This window comes from Nerophis lumbriciformis, unplaced genomic scaffold, assembly GCF_033978685.3.
Source record: "Nerophis lumbriciformis unplaced genomic scaffold, RoL_Nlum_v2.1 HiC_scaffold_46, whole genome shotgun sequence".
NCBI classification, from domain to species: domain Eukaryota; kingdom Metazoa; phylum Chordata; class Actinopteri; order Syngnathiformes; family Syngnathidae; genus Nerophis; species Nerophis lumbriciformis.
This window is the reverse complement of record NW_027316588.1, coordinates 3187-22500: the sequence shown is the minus strand read 5'-3', so window position 1 is coordinate 22500 and position 19314 is coordinate 3187.

The following is a 19314-nucleotide window of genomic DNA, read 5'->3' as shown; positions in this document are numbered from 1 at the left end:
CCAGGCCTCTATAGAAAAGTTTGGTTTTTTGTCTATGTGTCATCATTTTAGAGTACCAGGCCTCTATAGAAAAGTTTGGTTTTTTGTCTATGTGTCATCATTTTAGAGTACCAGGCCTCTATAGAAAAGTTTGGTAAATTTGACTAAGTGTCTAGGAGCATTTCCCTTTAAGAAGGCCGACCTGCTATGGTTCTCCACCCGGGTACGGAAAGCAAAATTAGTCCCTCTCCTCGCTGGAAGTCCAAAAAAAAAAGGCGTGAATTTGACTAAGTGCCTAGGAGCATTTCCCTTTAAGAAGGCCGACGTGCTATGGTTCTCCACCTGGGTCAGGAAAGCAAAATTGTCCCTCTCCTCGCTGGAAGTCCAAAAAAAAGGCGTGAATTTGACTAAGTGCCTAGGAGCATTTCCCTTTAAGAAGGCCGACGTGCTATGGTTCTCCACCTGGGTCAGGAAAGCAAAATTGTCCCTCTCCTCGCTGGAAGTCCAAAAAAAAGGCGTGAATTTGACTAAGTGCCTAGGAGCATTTCCCTTTAAGAAGGCCGACGTGCTATGGTTCTCCACCTGGGTCAGGAAAGCAAAATTGTCCCTCTCCTCGCTGGAAGTCCAAAAAAAAGGCGTGAATTTGACTAAGTGCCTAGGAGCATTTCCCTTTAAGAAGGCCGACGTGCTATGGTTCTCCACCTGGGTCAGGAAAGCAAAATTGTCCCTCTCCTCGCTGGAAGTCCAAAAAAAAGGCGTGAATTTGACTAAGTGCCTAGGAGGATGTCCCTTTAAGAAGGCCGACGTGCTATGGTTCTCCACCTGGGTCAGGAAAGCAAAATTGTCCCTCTCCTCGCTGGAAGTCCAAAAAAAAGGCGTGAATTTGACTAAGTGCCTAGGAGCATTTCCCTTTAAGAAGGCCGACGTGCTATGGTTCTCCACCTGGGTCAGGAAAGCAAAATTGTCCCTCTCCTCGCTGGAAGTCCAAAAAAAAGGCGTGAATTTGACTAAGTGCCTAGGAGGATGTCCCTTTAAGAAGGCCGACGTGCTATGGTTCTCCACCTGGGTCAGGAAAGCAAAATTGTCCCTCTCCTCGCTGGAAGTCCAAAAAAAAGGCGTAAATTTGACTAAGTGCCTAGGAGGATGTCCCTTAAAGAAGGCCGACGTGCTATGGTTCTCCACCTGGGTCTGGAACGCCAAATTAGTCCCTCTCCTCGCTGGAAGTCCAAAAAAAAGGCGGAAATTTGACTAAGTGCCTAGGAGGATGTCCCTTTAAGAAGGCCGACGTGCTATGGTTCTCCACCCGGGTCCGGAACTCAAAATTAGTCCCTCTCCTAGCTGGAAGTCCAAAAAAAAGGCGTGAATTTGACTAAGTGCCTAGGAGGATGTCCCTTTAAGAAGGCCGACGTGCTATGGTTCTCCACCTGGGTCAGGAAAGCAAAATTGTCCCTCTCCTCGCTGGAAGTCCAAAAAAAAGGCGTGAATTTGACTAAGTGCCTAGGAGCATTTCCCTTTAAGAAGGCAGACGTGCTATGGTTCTCCACCCGGGTACGGAAAGCAAAATTAGTCCCTCTCCTCGCTGGAAGTCCAAAAAAAAGGCGTAAATTTGACTAAGTGCCTAGGAGGATGTCCCTTTAAGAAGGCCGACCTGCTATGGTTCTCCACCTGGGTACGGAACGCCAAATTAGTCCCTCTCCTCGCTGGAAGTCCAAAAAAAAGGCGGAAATTTGACTAAGTGCCTAGGAGGATGTCCCTTTAAGAAGGCCGACGTGCTATGGTTCTCCACCCGGGTCCAGAACTCAAAATTAGTCCCTCTCCTAGTTGGAAGTCATCAAAAAAAGGCGGAAATTTGACTAAGTGCCATCATTTTAGAGTACCAGGACTATAGTGGGGGAATTGGAGCCCTCTGGTGGACACTCGCTGCAAATGCACCCTGAATTAAAGACATTATTTCCAGTTCTTTTGGGGCCCTATTTTCAGGCGTAAATTTGACTAAGTGTCTAGGGGCATGTCCCTTTAAGAAGGCCGACCTGCTATGGTTCTCCACCTGGGTCAGGAAAGCAAAATTGTCCCTCTCCTCGCTGGAAGTCCAAAAAAAAGGCGTGAATTTGACTAAGTGCCTAGGAGGATGTCCCTTTAAGAAGGCCGACGTGCTATGGTTCTCCACCTGGGTCAGGAAAGCAAAATTGTCCCTCTCCTCGCTGGAAGTCCAAAAAAAAGGCGTGAATCTGACTAAGTGCCTAGGAGCATTTCCCTTTAAGAAGGCCGACGTGCTATGGTTCTCCACCCGGGTACGGAAAGCAAAATTAGTCCCTCTCCTCGCTGGAAGTCCAAAAAAAAGGCGTGAATTTGACTAAGTGCCTAGGAGGATGTCCCTTAAAGAAGGCCGACGTGCTATGGTTCTCCACCTGGGTCTGGAACGCCAAATTAGTCCCTCTCCTCGCTGGAAGTCCAAAAAAAAGGCGTAAATTTGACTAAGTGCCTAGGAGGATGTCCCTTTAAGAAGGCCGACGTGCTATGGTTCTCCACCTGGGTCAGGAAAGCAAAATTGTCCCTCTCCTCGCTGGAAGTCCAAAAAAAAGGCGTAAATTTGACTAAGTGCCTAGGAGGATGTCCCTTAAAGAAGGCCGACGTGCTATGGTTCTCCACCTGGGTCTGGAACGCCAAATTAGTCCCTCTCCTCGCTGGAAGTCCAAAAAAAAGGCGGAAATTTGACTAAGTGCCTAGGAGGATGTCCCTTTAAGAAGGCCGACGTGCTATGGTTCTCCACCCGGGTCCGGAACTCAAAATTAGTCCCTCTCCTAGCTGGAAGTCCAAAAAAAAGGCGTGAATTTGACTAAGTGCCTAGGAGGATGTCCCTTTAAGAAGGCCGACGTGCTATGGTTCTCCACCTGGGTCAGGAAAGCAAAATTGTCCCTCTCCTCGCTGGAAGTCCAAAAAAAAGGCGTGAATTTGACTAAGTGCCTAGGAGCATTTCCCTTTAAGAAGGCAGACGTGCTATGGTTCTCCACCCGGGTACGGAAAGCAAAATTAGTCCCTCTCCTCGCTGGAAGTCCAAAAAAAAGGCGTAAATTTGACTAAGTGCCTAGGAGGATGTCCCTTTAAGAAGGCCGACCTGCTATGGTTCTCCACCTGGGTACGGAACGCCAAATTAGTCCCTCTCCTCGCTGGAAGTCCAAAAAAAAGGCGGAAATTTGACTAAGTGCCTAGGAGGATGTCCCTTTAAGAAGGCCGACGTGCTATGGTTCTCCACCCGGGTCCAGAACTCAAAATTAGTCCCTCTCCTAGTTGGAAGTCATCAAAAAAAGGCGGAAATTTGACTAAGTGCCATCATTTTAGAGTACCAGGACTATAGTGGGGGAATTGGAGCCCTCTGGTGGACACTCGCTGCAAATGCACCCTGAATTAAAGACATTATTTCCAGTTCTTTTGGGGCCCTATTTTCAGGCGTAAATTTGACTAAGTGTCTAGGGGCATGTCCCTTTAAGAAGGCCGACCTGCTATGGTTCTCCACCTGGGTCAGGAAAGCAAAATTGTCCCTCTCCTCGCTGGAAGTCCAAAAAAAAGGCGTGAATTTGACTAAGTGCCTAGGAGGATGTCCCTTTAAGAAGGCCGACGTGCTATGGTTCTCCACCTGGGTCAGGAAAGCAAAATTGTCCCTCTCCTCGCTGGAAGTCCAAAAAAAAGGCGTGAATCTGACTAAGTGCCTAGGAGCATTTCCCTTTAAGAAGGCCGACGTGCTATGGTTCTCCACCCGGGTACGGAAAGCAAAATTAGTCCCTCTCCTCGCTGGAAGTCCAAAAAAAAGGCGTGAATTTGACTAAGTGCCTAGGAGGATGTCCCTTAAAGAAGGCCGACGTGCTATGGTTCTCCACCTGGGTCTGGAACGCCAAATTAGTCCCTCTCCTCGCTGGAAGTCCAAAAAAAAGGCGTAAATTTGACTAAGTGCCTAGGAGGATGTCCCTTTAAGAAGGCCGACGTGCTATGGTTCTCCACCTGGGTCAGGAAAGCAAAATTGTCCCTCTCCTCGCTGGAAGTCCAAAAAAAAGGCGTGAATTTGACTAAGTGCCTAGGAGGATGTCCCTTTAAGAAGGCCGACGTGCTATGGTTCTCCACCTGGGTCAGGAAAGCAAAATTGTCCCTCTCCTCGCTGGAAGTCCAAAAAAAAGGCGTGAATTTGACTAAGTGCCTAGGAGCATTTCCCTTTAAGAAGGCCGACGTGCTATGGTTCTCCACCCGGGTACGGAAAGCAAAATTAGTCCCTCTCCTCGCTGGAAGTCCAAAAAAAAGGCGTAAATTTGACTAAGTGCCTAGGAGGATGTCCCTTTAAGAAGGCTGACCTGCTATGGTTCTCCACCCGGGTGCGGAAAGCAAAATTAGTCCCTCTCCTCGCTGGAAGTCCAAAAAAAAGGCGGAAATTTGACTAAGTGCCTAGGAGGATGTCCCTTTAAGAAGGCTGACCTGCTATGGTTCTCCACCCGGGTGCGGAAAGCAAAATTAGTCCCTCTCCTCGCTGGAAGTCCAAAAAAAAGGCGGAAATTTGACTAAGTGCCTAGGAGGATGTCCCTTTAAGAAGGCTGACCTGCTATGGTTCTCCACCCGGGTACGGAAAGCAAAATTAGTCCCTCTCCTCGCTGGAAGTCCAAAAAAAAGGCGGAAATTTGACTAAGTGCCTAGGAGCATTTCCCTTTAAGAAGGCCGACGTGCTATGGTTCTCCACCTGGGTCAGGAAAGCAAAATTGTCCCTCTCCTCGCTGGAAGTCCAAAAAAAAGGCGTGAATTTGACTAAGTGCCTAGGAGGATGTCCCTTTAAGAAGGCTGACCTGCTATGGTTCTCCACCCGGGTACGGAAAGCAAAATTGTCCCTCTCCTCGCTGGAAGTCCAAAAAAAAGGCGTGAATTTGACTAAGTGCCTAGGAGCATTTCCCTTTAAGAAGGCCGACGTGCTATGGTTCTCCACCTGGGTACGGAACGCCAAATTAGTCCCTCTCCTCGCTGGAAGTCCAAAAAAAAGGTGTAAATTTGACTAAGTGCCTAGGAGGATGTCCCTTTAAGAAGGCCGACGTGCTATGGTCCTCCACCTGGGTCAGGAACGCAAAATTGTCCCTCTCCTCGCTGGAAGTCCAAAAAAAAGGTGTAAATTTGACTAAGTGCCTAGGAGGATGTCCCTTTAAGAAGGCCGACGTGCTATGGTCCTCCACCTGGGTCAGGAACGCAAAATTGTCCCTCTCCTCGCTGGAAGTCCAAAAAAAAGGCGTGAATTTGACTAAGTGCCTAGGAGGATGTCCCTTTAAGAAGGCCGACCTGCTATGGTTCTCCACCTGGGTCCGGAAAGCAAAATTAGTCCCTCTCCTCGCTGGAAGTCCAAATAAAAGGCGTAAATTTGACTAAGTGCCTAGGAGGATGTCCCTTTAAGAAGGCCGACCTGCTATGGTTCTCCACCTGGGTCAGGAAAGCAAAATTGTCCCTCTCCTCGCTGGAAGTCCAAAAAAAAGGCGTAAATTTGACTAAGTGCCTAGGAGGATGTCCCTTTAAGAAGGCCGACGTGCTATGGTTCTCCACCTGGGTCTGGAACGCCAAATTAGTCCCTCTCCTCGCTGGAAGTCCAAAAAAAAGGCGTGAATTTGACTAAGTGTCTAGGAGGATGTCCCCTTAAGAAGGCCGACGTGCCTTGGTTCTCTACCTGGGTACGGAAAGCAAAATTGTCCTTCTCCTCGCTGGAAGTCCAAAAAAAAGGCGTAAATTTGACTAAGTGCCTAGGAGGATGTCCCTTTAAGAAGGCTGACCTGCTATGGTTCTCCACCCGGGTACGGAAAGCAAAATTAGTCCCTCTCCTCGCTGGAAGTCAAAAAAAAACCCGTAAATTTGACTAAGTGCCTAGGAGGATATCCCTTTAAGAAGGCTGACCTGCTATGGTTCTCCACCCGGGTACGGAAAGCAAAATTAGTCCCTCTCCTCGCTGGAAGTCCAAAAAAAAGGCGTAAATTTGACTAAGTGCCTAGGAGGATGTCCCTTTAAGAAGGCCGACGTCCCTTGGTTCTCCACCTGGGTACAGAACGCCAAATTAGTCCCTCTCCTAGCTGGAAGTCCAAAAAAAAGGCGTGAATTTGACTAAGTGTCTAGGAGGATGTCCCTTTAAGAAGGCCGACGTCCCTTGGTTCTCCACCTGGGTACAGAACGCCAAATTAGTCCCTCTCCTAGCTGGAAGTCCAAAAAAAAGGCGTGAATTTGACTAAGTGTCTAGGAGGATGTCCCCTTAAGAAGGCCGACGTGCCTTGGTTCTCTACCTGGGTACGGAACACCAAATTAGTCCCTCTCCTAGCTGGAAGTCCAAAAAAAAGGCGTGAATTTGACTAAGTGTCTAGGAGCATTTCCCTTTAAGAAGGCCGACGTGCTATGGTTCTCCACCTGGGTACGGAACGCCAAATTAGTCCCTCTCCTAGCTGGAAGTCCAAAAAAAAGGCGTGAATTTGACTAAGTGTCTAGGAGCATTTCCCTTTAAGAAGGCCGACGTGCTATGGTTCTCCACCTGGGTACGGAACGCCAAATTAGTCCCTCTCCTAGCTGGAAGTAGTCAAAAAAAGGCGGAAATTTGACTAAGTGTCATTATTTTAGAGTACCAGGCCTCTATAGAAAAGTTTGGTAAATTTGACTAAGTGTCTAGGAGCATTTCCCTTTAAGAAGGCCGACCTGCTATGGTTCTCCACCTGGGTCTGGAACGCCAAATTAGTCCCTCTCCTCGCTGGAAGTCCAAAAAAAAGGCGGAAATTTGACTAAGTGTCTAGGAGCATTTCCCTTTAAGAAGGCCGACGTGCTATGGTTCTCCACCTGGGTACGGAACGCCAAATTAGTCCCTCTCCTAGCTGGAAGTCCAAAAAAAAGGCGTGAATTTGACTAAGTGTCTAGGAGCATTTCCCTTTAAGAAGGCCGACGTGCTATGGTTCTCCACCTGGGTACGGAACGCCAAATTAGTCCCTCTCCTAGCTGGAAGTCCAAAAAAAAGGCGTGAATTTGACTAAGTGTCTAGGAGCATTTCCCTTTAAGAAGGCCGACGTGCTATGGTTCTCCACCTGGGTACGGAACGCCAAATTAGTCCCTCTCCTAGCTGGAAGTAGTCAAAAAAAGGCGGAAATTTGACTAAGTGTCATTATTTTAGAGTACCAGGCCTCTATAGAAAAGTTTGGTTTTTTGTCTATGTGTCATCATTTTAGAGTACCAGGCCTCTATAGAAAAGTTTGGTTTTTTGTCTATGTGTCATCATTTTAGAGTACCAGGCCTCTATAGAAAAGTTTGGTAAATTTGACTAAGTGTCTAGGAGCATTTCCCTTTAAGAAGGCCGACCTGCTATGGTTCTCCACCCGGGTACGGAAAGCAAAATTAGTCCCTCTCCTCGCTGGAAGTCCAAAAAAAAAAGGCGTGAATTTGACTAAGTGCCTAGGAGCATTTCCCTTTAAGAAGGCCGACGTGCTATGGTTCTCCACCTGGGTCAGGAAAGCAAAATTGTCCCTCTCCTCGCTGGAAGTCCAAAAAAAAGGCGTGAATTTGACTAAGTGCCTAGGAGGATGTCCCTTTAAGAAGGCTGACCTGCTATGGTTCTCCACCCGGGTACGGAAAGCAAAATTGTCCCTCTCCTCGCTGGAAGTCCAAAAAAAAGGCGTGAATTTGACTAAGTGCCTAGGAGCATTTCCCTTTAAGAAGGCCGACGTGCTATGGTTCTCCACCCGGGTACGGAAAGCAAAATTAGTCCCTCTCCTCGCTGGAAGTCCAAAAAAAAAGGCGTGAATTTGACTAAGTGTCTAGGAGGATGTCCCTTTAAGAAGGCCGACGTCCCTTGGTTCTCCACCTGGGTACGGAACGCCAAATTAGTCCCTCTCCTAGCTGGAAGTAGTCAAAAAAAGGCGGAAATTTGACTAAGTGTCATTATTTTAGAGTACCAGGCCTCTATAGAAAAGTTTGGTTTTTTGTCTATGTGTCATCATTTTAGAGTACCAGGCCTCTATAGAAAAGTTTGGTTTTTTGTCTATGTGTCATCATTTTAGAGTACCAGGCCTCTATAGAAAAGTTTGGTAAATTTGACTAAGTGTCTAGGAGCATTTCCCTTTAAGAAGGCCGACCTGCTATGGTTCTCCACCCGGGTACGGAAAGCAAAATTAGTCCCTCTCCTCGCTGGAAGTCCAAAAAAAAAAGGCGTGAATTTGACTAAGTGCCTAGGAGCATTTCCCTTTAAGAAGGCCGACGTGCTATGGTTCTCCACCTGGGTCAGGAAAGCAAAATTGTCCCTCTCCTCGCTGGAAGTCCAAAAAAAAGGCGTGAATTTGACTAAGTGCCTAGGAGGATGTCCCTTTAAGAAGGCTGACCTGCTATGGTTCTCCACCCGGGTACGGAAAGCAAAATTGTCCCTCTCCTCGCTGGAAGTCCAAAAAAAAGGCGTGAATTTGACTAAGTGCCTAGGAGCATTTCCCTTTAAGAAGGCCGACGTGCTATGGTTCTCCACCCGGGTACGGAAAGCAAAATTAGTCCCTCTCCTCGCTGGAAGTCCAAAAAAAAAGGCGTGAATTTGACTAAGTGTCTAGGAGGATGTCCCTTTAAGAAGGCCGACGTCCCTTGGTTCTCCACCTGGGTACGGAACGCCAAATTAGTCCCTCTCCTAGCTGGAAGTAGTCAAAAAAAGGCGGAAATTTGACTAAGTGTCATTATTTTAGAGTACCAGGCCTCTATAGAAAAGTTTGGTTTTTTGTCTATGTGTCATCATTTTAGAGTACCAGGCCTCTATAGAAAAGTTTGGTTTTTTGTCTATGTGTCATCATTTTAGAGTACCAGGCCTCTATAGAAAAGTTTGGTAAATTTGACTAAGTGTCTAGGAGCATTTCCCTTTAAGAAGGCCGACCTGCTATGGTTCTCCACCCGGGTACGGAAAGCAAAATTAGTCCCTCTCCTCGCTGGAAGTCCAAAAAAAAAAGGCGTGAATTTGACTAAGTGCCTAGGAGCATTTCCCTTTAAGAAGGCCGACGTGCTATGGTTCTCCACCTGGGTCAGGAAAGCAAAATTGTCCCTCTCCTCGCTGGAAGTCCAAAAAAAAGGCGTGAATTTGACTAAGTGCCTAGGAGGATGTCCCTTAAAGAAGGCCGACGTGCTATGGTTCTCCACCTGGGTCTGGAACGCCAAATTAGTCCCTCTCCTCGCTGGAAGTCCAAAAAAAAGGCGGAAATTTGACTAAGTGCCTAGGAGGATGTCCCTTTAAGAAGGCCGACGTGCTATGGTTCTCCACCCGGGTCCGGAACTCAAAATTAGTCCCTCTCCTAGTTGGAAGTCATCAAAAAAAGGCGGAAATTTGACTAAGTGCCATCATTTTAGAGTACCAGGACTATAGTGGGGGAATTGGAGCCCTCTGGTGGACACTCGCTGCAAATGCACCCTGAATTAAAGACATTATTTCCAGTTCTTTTGGGGCCCTATTTTCAGGCGTAAATTTGACTAAGTGTCTAGGGGCATGTCCCTTTAAGAAGGCCGACCTGCTATGGTTCTCCACCTGGGTCTGGAACGCCAAATTAGTCCCTCTCCTCGCTGGAAGTCCAAAAAAAAAGGCGGAAATTTGACTAAGTGTCTAGGAGCATTTCCCTTTAAGAAGGCCGACCTGCTATGGTTCTCCACCTGGGTCAGGAACGCAAAATTAGTCCCTCTCCTCGCTGGAAGTCCAAAAAAAAGGTGTAAATTTGACTAAGTGCCTAGGAGGATGTCCCTTTAAGAAGGCCGACCTGCTATGGTTCTCCACCTGGGTCAGGAAAGCAAAATTAGTCCCTCTCCTCGCTGGAAGTCCAAAAAAAAGGCGTAAATTTGACTAAGTGCCTAGGAGGATGTCCCTTTAAGAAGGCCGACCTGCTATGGTTCTCCACCTGGGTCAGGAACGCAAAATTAGTCCCTCTCCTCGCTGGAAGTCCAAAAAAAAGGCGGAAATTTGACTAAGTGCCTAGGAGGATGTCCCTTTATGAGGCCGACGTGCTATGGTTCTCCACCTGGGTCAGGAAAGCAAAATTGTCCCTCTCCTCGCTGGAAGTCCAAAAAAAAGGCGGAAATTTGACTAAGTGCCATCATTTTAGAGTACCAGGCCTCTATAGAAAAGTTTGGTTTTTTGTCTATGTGTCATCATTTTAGAGTACCAGGGCTCTATAGAAAAGTTTGGTAAATTTGACTAAGTGTCTAGGAGCATTTCCCTTTAAGAAGGCCGACGTGCTATGGTTCTCCACCTGGGTCAGGAAAGCAAAATTGTCCCTCTCCTCGCTGGAAGTCCAAAAAAAAGGCGTGAATTTGACTAAGTGCCTAGGAGCATTTCCCTTTAAGAAGGCCGACGTGCTATGGTTCTCCACCTGGGTCAGGAAAGCAAAATTGTCCCTCTCCTCGCTGGAAGTCCAAAAAAAAGGCGTGAATTTGACTAAGTGCCTAGGAGCATTTCCCTTTAAGAAGGCCGACGTGCTATGGTTCTCCACCTGGGTCAGGAAAGCAAAATTGTCCCTCTCCTCGCTGGAAGTCCAAAAAAAAAAGGTGTAAATTTGACTAAGTGTCTAGGAGCATTTCCCTTTAAGAAGGCCGACCTGCTATGGTTCTCCACCTGGGTCAGGAACGCCAAATTGTCCCTCTCCTCGCTGGAAGTCCAAAAAAAAGGCGTGAATTTGACTAAGTGCCTAGGAGCATTTCCCTTTAAGAAGGCCGACGTGCTATGGTTCTCCACCCGGGTACGGAAAGCAAAATTAGTCCCTCTCCTCGCTGGAAGTCCAAAAAAAAGGCGTAAATTTGACTAAGTGCCTAGGAGGATGTCCCTTTAAGAAGGCTGACCTGCTATGGTTCTCCACCCGGGTGCGGAAAGCAAAATTAGTCCCTCTCCTCGCTGGAAGTCCAAAAAAAAGGCGTAAATTTGACTAAGTGCCTAGGAGCATTTCCCTTTAAGAAGGCCGACCTGCTATGGTTCTCCACCCGGGTCCGGAACTCAAAATTAGTCCCTCTCCTAGTTGGAAGTCATCAAAAAAAGGCGGAAATTTGACTAAGTGCCATCATTTTAGAGTACCAGGACTATAGCTGGGGAATTGGAGCCCTCTGGTGGACACTCGCTGCAAATGCACCCTGAATTAAACACATTATTTCCAGTTCTTTTGGGGCCCTATAATTAGTCCCTCTCCTCGCTGGAAGTCCAAAAAAAAAAGGTGTAAATTTGACTAAGTGTCTAGGAGGATGTCCCCTTAAGAAGGCCGACGTGCCTTGGTTCTCTACCTGGGTACGGAACGCCAAATTAGTCCCTCTCCTAGCTGGAAGTCCAAAAAAAAGGCGTGAATTTGACTAAGTGTCTAGGAGCATTTCCCTTTAAGAAGGCCGACGTGCTATGGTTCTCCACCTGGGTCAGGAACGCCAAATTAGTCCCTCTCCTCGCTGGAAGTCCAAAAAAAAGGCGTGAATTTGACTAAGTGCCTAGGAGGATGTCCCTTTAAGAAGGCTGACCTGCTATGGTTCTCCACCCGGGTACGGAAAGCAAAATTAGTCCCTCTCCTCGCTGGAAGTCCAAAAAAAGGAGTAAATTTGACTAAGTGCCTAGGAGGATGTCCCTTTAAGAAGGCTGACCTGCTATGGTTCTCCACCCGGGTGCGGAAAGCAAAATTAGTCCCTCTCCTCGCTGGAAGTCCAAAAAAAAGGCGGAAATTTGACTAAGTGCCTAGGAGGATGTCCCTTTAAGAAGGCTGACCTGCTATGGTTCTCCACCCGGGTACGGAAAGCAAAATTAGTCCCTCTCCTCGCTGGAAGTCCAAAAAAAAGGCGGAAATTTGACTAAGTGCCATCATTTTAGAGTACCAGGACTATAGCTGGGGAATTGGAGCCCTCTGGTGGACACTCGCTGCAAATGCACCCTGAATTAAACACATTATTTCCAGTTCTTTTGGTGTTCCCGGGGAATGAGAGGCCTTTTGTGGGCCAGAAAGAGTGGGGGACCCTTGGAGCCCCTATTTTCAGACAGTTTGGCTTATTTCGGTGACGCCGGGGCGTCCATCAGGTCTTCCCGGGGAATGAGAGGCCTTTTGTGGCCATATGTCAACAAAAGAGTGGGGAAATGGAGCCCTCCGGTGGACTCCCGCTGCAAATGCACCCCCCAAATTAAATACATTAATTCCAGGCCTTTTGGGGCCCTATATTCAGACGGTGTGTAGCCCTCCAGTGGACTCCCGCCTCCAATGCACCCCCCAAATTAAAGACATCACCCCCCAAATTAAAGGCATCATTTCCAGTTCTTTTGGGGCCCTATTTTCAGACAGTTTGGCGGATTTCCTTGACGCCGGGGAGTCCTACAGGTGTTCCCGGGGAATGAGAGGCCTTTTGTGGGCCAGAAAGAGTGGGGAACCCTTGGAGCCCCTATTTTCAGACAGTTTGGCTTATTTCGGTGACGCCGGGGCGTCCATCAGGTCTTCCCGGGGAATGAGAGGCCTTTTGTGGCCATATGTCAACAAAAGAGTGGGGAAATGGAGCCCTCCGGTGGACTCCCGCTGCAAATGCACCCCCCAAATTAAATACATTAATTCCAGGCCTTTTGGGGCCCTATATTCAGACGGTGTGGAGCCCTCCAGTGGACTCCCGCCTCCAATGCACCCCCATAATTATAGACATCACCCCCCAAATTAAACACATTATTTCCAGTTCTTTTGGGCCTCTATTTTCAGACGGTTTGGCGTATTTCCTTGACGCCGGGGAGTCCTACAGGTGTTCCCGGGGAATGAGAGGCCTTTTGTGGGCCAGAAAGAGTGGGGAACCCTTGGAGCCCCTATTTTCAGACAGTTTGCCGTATTTCGGTGACGCCGGGGCGTCCATCAGGTCTTCCCGGGGAATGTGAGGCCTTTCGTGGGCCATATTTTCAGACAGATTGGCCTGTTTCAGTGACGCCGAGGCGTCCATCAGGTCTTCCCGGGGAGTGTGAGGCCTTTTGGGGCCCTATTTTCAGACAGAAAAAAAAGAAAAGTAACCCTTACACTACAAAGGACAGCGGGGAAACGCCCCCCCAGCAAAGTCACAGGGGAAGTGGGGTAGACAAGTGGAGAGTGTCTGGGGAAAAGTCCACAAAATGATCAAAAATCACACCCAGGTACGAGTGCCACAAGTCCCGCCGCGTCCCACCCGAGTCCGAGGTGCCCCCCACATGCCCAAAACGCACCCAGCAAAGGCGCACTGTGAGTGGGGAAGAAAATTTGGAAAAGTGGGCAAAAGTCCGGAAAAATGACCAAAAACCACACCCAGGTTAGAGCCCCACACGTCCTGCAGTCGCACCCGAGTCCTGGGATGCCCAACATGTCCAAAAAAATCAAAAAAAGCCCAAAAAATCAAAAAAATCCCCGGGCCGTAACTTGGACGCCGGCGTACCGCGTTCGGCCCTCGTGCCGTAGTTTGGCGACCGATTGTAAAAATTTGCCGCGACCGGCTAGTTTTTTTCCTTGGAGTAAATAGAGAGTAGATCCAGCAGAAAATATGCACTATAAACAAAGAGAGGGAGTTTGGAGGGGGGCAAAAACGCCCTCTTGGAACTTTTGCAGCAGCACACATCAAACTAGCGGGGAGAAGGCATGCATAGCAAAAGTCCACGAAATGATCAAAAATCACACCCAGGTTCGAGTCCCACAAGTCCCGCCGCGTTCCACCAGTGTGCCTGACATGTCCACAACGCACCCAGCAAAGGCGCACTGTGAGTGGGCAAGAAAAGTTGGGAAAGTGGGCAAAAGTCCCGAATTTGGTCCAAAATCACACCCAGGTTCGAGTCCCACAAGTCCCGCCGCGTTCCACCAGTGTCTCGGGGTGCCTACAATGTCCACAACTTACCCAGCAAAGGCGCACTGTGATTGGGAAGAAAAGTTGGGAAAGTGGGCAAAAGTCCCGAATTTGGTCCAAAATCACACCCAGGTTCGAGTCCCACAAGTCCCGCCGCGTTCCACCAGGGTTCCGGGGTGCCTACAATGTCCACAACGCACCCAGCAAAGGCGCACTGTGATTGGGAAGAAAAGTTGGGAAAGTGGGCAAAAGTCCCGAATTTGGTCCAAAATCACACCCAGGTTCGAGTCCCACAAGTCCCGCCGCGTTCCACCAGGGTTCCGGGGTGCCTACAATGTCCACAACTTACCCAGCAAAGGCGCACTGTGATTGGGAAGAAAAGTTGGGAAAGTGGGCAAAAGTCCCGAATTTGGTCCAAAATCACACCCAGGTTCGAGTCCCACAAGTCCCGCCGCGTTCCACCAGTGTCTCGGGGTGCCTACAATGTCCACAACGCACCCAGCAAAGGCGCACTGTGATTGGGAAGAAAAGTTGGGAAAGTGGGCAAAAGTCCCGAATTTGGTCCAAAATCACACCCAGGTTCGAGTCCCACAAGTCCCGCCGCGTTCCACCAGGGTTCCGGGGTGCCTACAATGTCCACAACTTACCCAGCAAAGGCGCACTGTGATTGGGAAGAAAAGTTGGGAAAGTGGGCAAAAGTCCCGAATTTGGTCCAAAATCACACCCAGGTTCGAGTCCCACAAGTCCCGCCGCGTTCCACCAGGGTTCCGGGGTGCCTACAATGTCCACAACGCACCCAGCAAAGGCGCACTGTGAGTGGGAAGAAAAGTTGGGAAAGTGGGCAAAAGTCCCGAATTTGGTCCAAAATCACACCCAGGTTCGAGTCCCACAAGTCCCGCCGCGTTCCACCAGTGTCTCGGGGTGCCTACAATGTCCACAACGCACCCAGCAAAGGCGCACTGTGATTGGGAAGAAAAGTTGGGAAAGTGGGCAAAAGTCCCGAATTTGGTCCAAAATCACACCCAGGTTCGAGTCCCACAAGTCCCGCCGCGTTCCACCAGGGTTCCGGGGTGCCTGACATGTCCACGACGCACCCAGCAAAGGCGCACTGTGAGTGGGAAGAAAAGTTGGGAAAGTGGGCAAAAGTCCCGAATTTGGTCCAAAATCACACCCAGGTTCGAGTCCCACAAGTCCCGCCGCGTTCCACCAGGGTTCCGGGGTGCCTACAATGTCCACAACGCACCCAGCAAAGGCGCACTGTGAGTGGGAAGAAAAGTTGGGAAAGTGGGCAAAAGTCCCGAATTTGGTCCAAAATCACACCCAGGTTCGAGTCCCACAAGTCCCGCCGCGTTCCACCAGGGTTCCGGGGTGCCTACAATGTCCACAACGCACCCAGCAAAGGCGCACTGTGAGTGGGAAGAAAAGTTGGGAAAGTGGGCAAAAGTCCCGAATTTGGTCCAAAATCACACCCAGGTTCGAGTCCCACAAGTCCCGCCGCGTTCCACCAGGGTTCAGGGGTGCCTGACATGTCCACGACGCACCCAGCAAAGGCGCACTGTGATTGGGAAGAAAAGTTGGGAAAGTGGGCAAAAGTCCCGAATTTGGTCCAAAATCACACCCAGGTTCGAGTCCCACAAGTCCCGCCGCGTTCCACCAGTGTCTCGGGGTGCCTACAATGTCCACAACGCACCCAGCAAAGGCGCACTGTGATTGGGAAGAAAAGTTGGGAAAGTGGGCAAAAGTCCCGAATTTGGTCCAAAATCACACCCAGGTTCGAGTCCCACAAGTCCCGCCGCGTTCCACCAGGGTTCCGGGGTGCCTACAATGTCCACAACGCACCCAGCAAAGGCGCACTGTGATTGGGAAGAAAAGTTGGGAAAGTGGGCAAAAGTCCCGAATTTGGTCCAAAATCACACCCAGGTTCGAGTCCCACAAGTCCCGCCGCGTTCCACCAGAGTGCCGGGGTGCCTACAATGTCCACAACGCACCCAGCAAAGGCGCACTGTGATTGGGAAGAAAAGTTGGGAAAGTGGGCAAAAGTCCCGAATTTGGTCCAAAATCACACCCAGGTTCGAGTCCCACAAGTCCCGCCGCGTTCCACCAGTGTCTCGGGGTGCCTACAATGTCCACAACGCACCCAGCAAAGGCGCACTGTGATTGGGAAGAAAAGTTGGGAAAGTGGGCAAAAGTCCCGAATTTGGTCCAAAATCACACCCAGGTTCGAGTCCCACAAGTCCCGCCGCGTTCCACCAGGGTTCCGGGGTGCCTACAATGGCCACAACTTACCCAGCAAAGGCGCACTGTGATTGGGAAGAAAAGTTGGGAAAGTGGGCAAAAGTCCCGCATTTGGTCCAAAATCACACCCAGGTTCGAGTCCCACAAGTCCCGCCGCGTTCCACCAGGGTCTCGGGGTGCCTACAATGTCCACAACGCACCCAGCAAAGGCGCACTGTGATTGGGAAGAAAAGTTGGGAAAGTGGGCAAAAGTCCCGAATTTGGTCCAAAATCACACCCAGGTTCGAGTCCCACAAGTCCCGCCGCGTTCCACCAGGGTCTCGGGGTGCCTACAATGTCCACGACTCACCCAGCAAAGGCGCACTGTGATTGGGAAGAAAAGTTGGGAAAGTGGGCAAAAGTCCCGAATTTGGTCCAAAATCACACCCAGGTTCGAGTCCCACAAGTCCCGCCGCGTTCCACCAGGGTTCCGGGGTGCCTGCCATGTCCACGACGCACCCAGCAAAGGCGCACTGTGATTGGGAAGAAAAGTTGGGAAAGTGGGCAAAAGTCCCGAATTTGATCCAAAATCACACCCGGGTTGGAGTACCACGAGTCCGGCCGCGTTCCACCGGTGTCCCGGGGGTGCCTACAATGTCCACGACGCACCCAGCAAAGGCGCACTGTGATTGGGAAGAAAAGTTGGGAAAGTGGGCAAAAGTCCCGAATTTGGTCCAAAATCACACCCAGGTTCGAGTCCCACAAGTCCCGCCGCGTTCCACCAGGGTCTCGGGGTGCCTACAATGTCCACGACGCACCCAGCAAAGGCGCACTGTGATTGGGAAGAAAAGTTGGGAAAGTGGGCAAAAGTCCCGAATTTGGTCCAAAAGCACACCCAGGTTCGAGTCCCACAAGTCCCGCCGCGTTCCACCAGGGTTCCGGGGCGCCTACAATGTCCACAACGCACCCAGCAAAGGCGCACTGTGATTGGGAAGAAAAGTTGGGAAAGTGGGCAAAAGTCCCGAATTTGATCCAAAATTATGCCCGGGTTGGAGTACCACGAGTCCGGCCGCGTTCCACCGGTGTCCCGGGGGTGCCTGGCATGTCCACAACTTACCCAGCAAAGGCGCACTGTGATTGGGAAGAAAAGTTGGGAAAGTGGGCAAAAGTCCCGAATTTGATCCAATATTATGCCCGGGTTGGAGTACCACGAGTCCGGCCGCGTTCCACCGGTGTCCCGGGGGTGCCTGCCATGTCCACAACTTACCCAGCAAAGGCGCACTGTGATTGGGAAGAAAAGTTGGGAAAGTGGGCAAAAGTCCCGAATTTGATCCAATATTATGCCCGGGTTGGAGTACCACGAGTCCGGCCGCGTTCCACCGGTGTCCCGGGGGTGCCTGCCATGTCCACAACTTACCCAGCAAAGGCGCACTGTGATTCAGAAGAAAAGTTGGGAAAGTGGGGAAAAAAAGGACCGGAAAATATCCAAAATTATGCCCGGGTTGGAGTACCACGAGTCCGGCCGCGTTCCACCGGTGTCCCGGGGGTGCCTGGCATGTCCACAACTTACCCAGCAAAGGCGCACTGTGATTCAGAAGAAAAGTTGGGAAAGTGGGGAAAAAAAGGACCGGGAAATATCCAAAATTATGCCCGGGTTGGAGTACCACGAGTCCGGCCGCGTTCCACCGGTGTCCCGGGGGTGCCTGGCACGTCCACAACTTACCCAGCAAAGGCGCACTGTCAGTGGGGAAGACCAAACATGTCTCGGATTTTTTCCAAGTACCTTAACGAGAGAGGCTAAAAAGCACCTGTTTTTACCTTCTCTCGTTGTTGTACTTAGAAAAAAAACGAGAAAAAAAAAAATCTGGGTTTTTTTCTAAGTACCTTAACGAGAGAGGCTAAAAAAAACCATTTTTTACCTTCTCTCGTTGTTGTACTTAGAAAAAAAACGAGAAAAAAATTTTTCCCCATTCATTTCAATGGGAGTTCATTTTTTTTTGGGGATTTTTTCTAAGTACCTTAACGAGAGAGGCTTAATTTTTCACCTACTTTTTACCTTCTCTCGATTTTTCGTTTTTTACCTGGTCGACCAAAACACCTCCATCTCGTTACTATGTGCACCATGTCTGACAGGCTGAAATCACAGGGAACGCGTCCGAGTCAAAGTGAGCTATTTTCGGACACAAATATGGTGTTTTTCCCCTCTATCCTCTGGTCCTTTTTTCAAACTGATCTTCCAGCATCTGAGCGACAGGGGCTCATGCAGACACCTGTGTCCGCCCGAGGGGCGCCTTCCCGGACACATATATGGTGCTTTCCCCCTCTTTACCCCGGTCCTTTTTCAAACTGCTCTTCCAGCATCTGAGCGACAGGGGCTCATGCAGACACCTGTGTCCGCCTAAGGGGCGCCTTCTCGGACACATTTTCAACTTTTCCCGCATGAATGAAATCCTGGAACTGATTCCACCCAGGTACTTAGGGCTTCCAGGGCTTGAGCGACAGGGGCTCTGTCCGGAGCGTGTGTCCGCCTAGAGGGCGCTGTCTCGGACACATTTTCAACTTTTCCCGCATGAATGAAATCCTGGAACTGATTCCACCCAGGTACTTAGGGCTTCCAGGGCTTGAGCGACAGGGGCTCTGTCCGGAGCGTGTGTCCGCCTAGGGGGCGCTGTCTCGGACACATTTTCAACTTTTCCCGCATGGATGAAATCCTGGAACTGATTCCACCCAGGTACTTAGGACTTCCAGGGCTTGAGCGACAGGGGCTCTGTCCGGAGCGTGTGTCCGCCTAGGGGGCGCTGTCTCGGACACATTTTCAACTTTTCCCGCATGAATGAAATCCTGGAACTGATTCCACCCAGGTACTTGGTGCTTCCAGGGCTCGAGCGACAGGGGCTCGGTCCGGAGCGCGCGTCCGCCTAGGGGGCGCTGTCTCGGACACATTTTCAACTTTTCCCGCATGGATGAAATCCTGGACCTCCGTCCAGGTACTCGGGGCTTCCCAGGACTTGAGCGACAGGGGCTCGGACCTGGGAAAAGCCCCGGCCCACTTCCCCTTTCCCCTCTAACCCTCTGGTAAACACGACTTGCCACGGAGCGGCCCTCACCGGCCGGCGTCAGCCGGTTACCCAGGTGGGGGATTCCTCCGGCCCTGCAGGTCTGCCTCTATTGCCGCCCGGCAAGCCCGATTTGAAGCGAGATCGAGACGACCCGTCTGCCCTAGTTGTCCTACATCGGACCCGCTCCGGCTCGGCCCCAGCGTCCCTTCGCGCATATGCCATCCGGGCCCACGCCCCGGGTGGTGCCGGAGGGCCTGGGCAGCGACGGCTG